General features: G+C 53.5%; 1 protein-coding gene across 1 annotated transcript in view; it reads right to left on the reverse strand.

The window, feature by feature from the left end:
- The window catches only part of TRIB3 (tribbles pseudokinase 3), a 29,748-nt gene extending 23,959 nt beyond the window's left edge, over window positions 1-5,789 (reverse strand). The window contains exon 1 of the mRNA XM_078651730.1: window positions 5,014-5,789. The gene's annotated coding sequence lies outside the window, so the exon portion shown is untranslated. The remainder of the gene's footprint in view (window positions 1-5,013) is intronic.
- Between the last annotated feature and the right edge of the window lie 211 nt (window positions 5,790-6,000).

The following is a 6,000-nucleotide window of genomic DNA, read 5'->3' on the forward strand; positions in this document are numbered from 1 at the left end:
GCTTGGAGGCCTGTCCGGCTTGTTTAGTAGTGAGGCCTGTGTGTCTCGTGTTCAGCATGGAGGCCTGTCTGTCTTGTGTTTAGTAGTGAGGCCTGTGTGTGTCGTGCTCAGCATGGAGGCCTGTCTGTCTTGTGTTTAGGAGTGAGGCCTGTGTGTCTCGTGTTCAGCTTGGAGGCCTGTCTGTCTTGTGTTTAGTAGTGAGGCCTGTGTGTCTCGTGCTCAGCTTGGAGGCCTGTCTGTCTTGTGTTTAGTAGTGAGGCCTGTGTGTCTCGTGTTCAGCTTGGAGGCCTGTCTGTCTTCTGTTTAGTAGTGAGGCCTGTGTGTCTCGTGCTCAGCTTGGAGGCCTGTCTGTCTTGTGTGTAGTAGTGAGCCTGTGTGTCTCGTGCTCAGCATGGAGGCCTGTCTGGCTCGTGTGTAGTAGTGAGTCTGTGTGTCTCGTGCTCAGCATGGAGGCCTGTCTGGCTCGTGTGTAGTAGTGAGTCTGTGTGTCTCTTATTCTTGGGTTGAGCCTGGAGGTGTCTCCATCCCCCCCCCCCCCGCCCCCCCCCCCCGCTCCTGGTCAGCAGCAGGGCAGGCGTGTCGGTGTCTAGCGCCGAAGCCAGCCAGCCTTGCTTCTAGCCGTAAAGCCTGCGGGGCCGCGTGTCTTCTGTTATCACTCACGCGCGTGTCACTATAGCTGGTGATTGATTACTAGTAATGCCCTAGTGCTCAGGAGGGCTGTGTCACCGTCTCACTGCAGCGCTATATATAGCACTGAGGTGAGTGTGGAGGTATGACTGGGCTGGCGTTTCATGCAGATGGCATCATGCCGGGGTGTGCCAGTGTGTCACGGCGCCTGAGTAATGGGCGAATGGTGCCCTCTTAAGGTCTGCGGTTTTTGTGTGTCTCTCGGTGGTGTGTCAGTGCCATGTTTAGCTGCGAGGCGAGTGTGCTGAATGCATCACTGTGTCACAACGGCCTGTCTATACATTCTTGCCAACGTGTGTAAATCCCCCTGGAATTTTTACCTTTGTCCTTGCGAGGCTTAGGGAAGTGTGAACCATCAAGGTTATCCTGGGAGGGCAGGGGCGCTAAAGCGCGCTGCCCAGATATGGAGGGTGAAGTAATTTGGGTTCAGATTTCTGAAATCTCACTCACTTAATGTAAGTTGCACGGCTTGGATTCGCGCCTACGCTTGTGACGTGCCACAAACACCACATTGACTTTTAAAGGGGGGGCATCAAACACACGAATCATAAATTCTTATTTAAAATATACATTCTTGTCCAGAGGTCTCAAATTCCGCTCTTTTGGAATATAGCAACAAGGCAGCGTTTAAACTTAGGGGGACAGCTCTCATCAGCCCAATGCTTATAGCACTGAACCCCACAAGCGCTTAGAGGGGTGTTCACACCAGCACACGAACACACCCCTCTCTGACTGGTGTCTTTCAGGGGTGCATCTCCGCCGCGTGAGCGCTATTTACAGGGCGGAAACATGTCAGCTCAGACCAGGCATGAAAAAGCCAAAAACAAGACCCCCCCCCCCCTTCCCGTCAGCCCCTAGAATGTCCCTCATCCATTTCGAACGTCCCCACCTATGCACGCCCTCCCTATACATTCATCTATGCCCTCCACCCATACTGAACCCCGCTGAATGAACTCTCGCAGCCTCGCACCGCATACTATACACCCCTGACGTGCCAGACCCATCACACTGTCACAGCTCAACACCATCACACTAGCCACAGCCCCCTCTTCTGGAACGGCGTTAACTTATCACCCCCCCACCCACCTTCCATTCCCCCCACCCCAGCATCGGACTGCCCTTCGCAGTGTCTTGGGGTATACCAGCGTGAGGCACTATACACTTCTTGAGAACTGTGTTCTGCTGTAAAGCGCATAGAGGCACGTAGCGCCCCTCTAAAGGTACCAACAACCAGGAAAAAATACTAGAAGGCTGCATCCTGCTGTATAGCGCATAGACGCACGTAGCGCCCGACCACAGGTACTTACAACCAGGAAATAAAACTAGAAGCCTGTCTCCTGCTGTATAGCGCATAGATGCATGTAGCGCCCCACCACAGGCACCAGCAACCAAGAAATAAAACGAGAAGCCTGCCTGCTGTTGTAAAGCGCCTAGATGCATGTAGCGCCCCACCACAGGCTCCAACAACCAGGAAAAAACTAGAAGCCTGCCTCCTGCTGTATAGCGCATAAACGCACGCAGCGCTACACCACATTTACTAACTACCTGGAAAGCAGTGAAACTAAAGGTACCAAGGGGAGCCCTTACCTGCGGGGGTCGGCTGGGTGCGGGTCGGGTCTGCGTCCTCAGAGGAAGAGCCGTCCGGCCGGTGTGACGCGGGATAGGTGAGAGCGGAGACCCCGGGACAGGGTTTTAAAGCCCCCCAGGTGCGGCTGTGTCAGGAAGCGACAGCCCTAGTCTGCAGTGATTGAATCAGCCCCATGTCTGGCACCCCCACCCCCCTGAGAGGCAGACACTCTCGCTGCCCCGGGGGCGGGGCCAGAGATGTCCCTCCTGGAGCCGGAGGAGGCCTCCCTGGGGGGCCGGGGGGAGCCGGGAGGAAGCCGAGCCTTCCTGCCGCGGAGAGGAAGAGGAAAGGCGTCTGTTCCTCGGAGTATCAGCGGATGTTGCAATCCTCCGGCTTCGTATTCCCGGGGGAGGATGACAAGTGGCGGGGAGGGGGAGGAAGGGTCGTCCCTTAACCCTTTCTGGGCTTCAGAGTTCAATGTCATCAGCAGTCTGGGGGGCTGGGGCCAGGTAAGGTAACTCGGAGGGTTACAGCCTCACTCGCCCGGGAGGACGCATGGCACCTAGAGATGGCATTAACGCATCCCTAAGAGAACGATACCTGGGCAGAGGAACTAAGAGGGAATGTGCCTCCGATCACACAATGTGAGCCCGCGAGAAGGCGTTATTGGATCCCAGGTCTACAAGTCTCTCAAGTGACAATGAGACCGCATCGGCATCTGTGGACACCATGTCTAAACTTTATCACTCAACGGCATTTAAACGTCTCAAGTGAACCCCTCGTCCACATCTGTATAATTAGACCACACTGCATCCATAAGGCCAGTTGTCAAATCAACCATCAGATCACGTCGCAACATATTTACTAAACCACAGTTCAACAGACGGACCACGTCGTAATTACTAAGCCAAATCTCAACATACTGATTAGAGCACATGTAAAGCACCAGATCATGTCTCAGCGGACCCCTAGACCACCACATCGCATACACCGGACGACATCTGAAGCGAACCATGACTTACCCTGAAGCATTGATCAACCACCGGATCACCCTCAAAACATTGAGTGGACCATATCTCAACCACTAGACCACACAGCAACCACTACACATTGCAGCCAATAGACCAAATCTGAACCACTAGACCACACAGCAACCAGTGGACCACACAGCAACCAGTGGACCACACAGCAACCACCAAACCACATCTCAACCACTAGACCACACAGCAACCAATCAACCACACACGGCAACCACTAGACCAAACCTCAACCACTAGACCACACAGCAACCACTACACATAGCAGCCACAAGACCACATCTGAAACACTAAACCACACAGCAACCACTAGACCACACAGCAACCACTAGACCACATCTCAACCACCAGAACACATCTCAACCACCAGACCACACAGCAACCACTAGACCACATCTCAACCACTAGACCACACAGCAACCACTAGACCACATCTCAACCACTAGACCACACAGCAACCAATCAACCACATCTCAACCACTAGACCACACAGCACCACTAGACCACACGGCACCACTAGGCCACATCTCAACCACTAGACCACATGGCAACCAATGGACCACATCTCACCCACTAGACCACACAGCAACCACTAGGCAGCATCTCAACCACTAGACCACACGGCAACCAATAGACCACATCTCACCCACTAGACCACAGGGCAACCACTAGGCCGCATCTCACCCACTAGACCACACAGCAACCACTAGGCAGCATCTCAACCACTAGACCACACGGCAACCAATAGACCACATCTCACCCACTAGACCACACGGCAACCACTAGGCCGCATCTCAACCACTAGACCACAAAGCAACCACTAGGCTACATGTCAACAATCCCGCATGGACATAGCCCAACAAAATCAGTAGCCCACTTCTCAACTACGAGATCATTTCCCACACTAACCAGTAGCCCACATCTCAGCTTATTCAGAAAATTAACTCAACCACAAAACCACGTCTCAGTCATTAGAGCCCAGTTCAACATAATTACGCGACCACTGCTTGGCCACTAAACCACATCTCAATGTACTCACTGCTCAACAGATCAGCATAACCACAACTTAAGCTCAAGACCACATATCAATGAAACTATTAGACCAACTTAACCATTAAGACGCATATCAACATCCCTGTAAGACCACAACTCAATATTACCATTAAATACATATGAACATAACTATAGCTCAACTTAACCACTAGACCACATACAAGTACCAGAGACACCACATTTGAGGACCACCACAAGAACACACTTTAGCTCAACAACTAAATCACACCCAGATGGGGCCAGTGGAGACCCCTGATAGTTCAGGGTTACAGCCTCGATCACCCACACGCCGCAAGAAGAACCCACATCACCCAGAAATGGCATTTAACTTCTAGACCAAGTCCAAGTTCACTAGTTAAAACACATATCGGGTAACCACAAAACCACCTGTCAATGTATCACATGACCACAGCTCTGATTAACCACCAGACCAGATCACACATTCACCACAAAACAACACACTTTTTGTCGAGTTGATTCAAGGGACAGGGAGGGAGGCAGTGTCCAGACCCTGGGGCAGGTGATGTCAACTGTCCCAGAGCACCTTGAGTATTGAGACAGAGAATAAAACCTGGCTTGACCTAAAGTAAAGGCAGAGTACTTTGACCAGGAGAATTGATACCATTAATACACATTACTCAGCTTATATCAGAGCACAGGAAGGCTTACCTGGTCACGTCCTCAGACCACCACAAGGCGCGTGAGCCGGCCAAGAGTTGTTGCTGTGCCCAGGTCACGTAAGCGTAGTCTGGATTTCCAGTAGTAGTGGTGCCCAAGCCACTGATGCCCGGTCCAATGAAGAGTGATTGCTACCCCTGGTCAGGGAAGGGTAGTTGTCCAGACCCAGCGATGCCCAGGTCAGGGAAGAGCGTTGAACCGTAGTAGTTGTGCCAAGGCCAGCGATGCCAGTCTCACGAAGAGCTGCTTTGTTCCTGGACCAGGGGAGAGGAGTTGCTTTGCCAATGGCAGGGAAGAGTTGCTGGTGTGCCCACGCGGTGCCAGACCCAGCAAAGAGAAGAGTGGTAAGTATTTCCAGGCCAGTAAAGATCAAATCCAGTGCCAAGTTGTCACTATATCCAAGTCAAAAAGAGCGTGTTATGTGCCAGCAGCAGTAATGGGCAGTTCGATGCCCACTCCAGTGGAGATGAATCACGGTGCCCCGGTCAGCCCAAGACTAACAGACAGAGGTGCCCTGGCACACTGCCCCCTGGAGTGATAGTGAGATCCGCGCTGCCCTGGCACAAGTGAGGTCCGCTCCGTGCGCTCTCCGGGCCGGGTGATGCGGGCAGGGGTGGCTTGCTCTGCTCCTGGGTGCTGCAGGGGGACCCTGGGTACAAGAGGGTCCTGGATGGGGAGGGAGGGGTCAGGGAAGGTGTCGCCCAGGTGTTGCTGGATGTGTGGGCACAAGGAGCATCCGACCCGGGCGAGCAGGGATCAGGGAAAGAGCAGAGTGGCACTCGCCCTCCCTTTCTGACAGTCCCTCCTCCCACTCTCGCTGTCAGTCACCCGCTCGCCCCGCCCCTCGGTATGATGTAAATCCGAGCTAACCCTCAATGCTGGCTGCTTTCGCTTCTCGCTCTGAGTCAGAGCCCAGCTGATGATGCACCGGCTCCCGATTGCAACATCCTCGCGCCGCCCCGACCGCGGCATGCTGAC

Source organism: Lissotriton helveticus, chromosome 7 (assembly GCF_964261635.1).
Source record: "Lissotriton helveticus chromosome 7, aLisHel1.1, whole genome shotgun sequence".
Taxonomy (NCBI): Eukaryota; Metazoa; Chordata; class Amphibia; order Caudata; family Salamandridae; genus Lissotriton; species Lissotriton helveticus.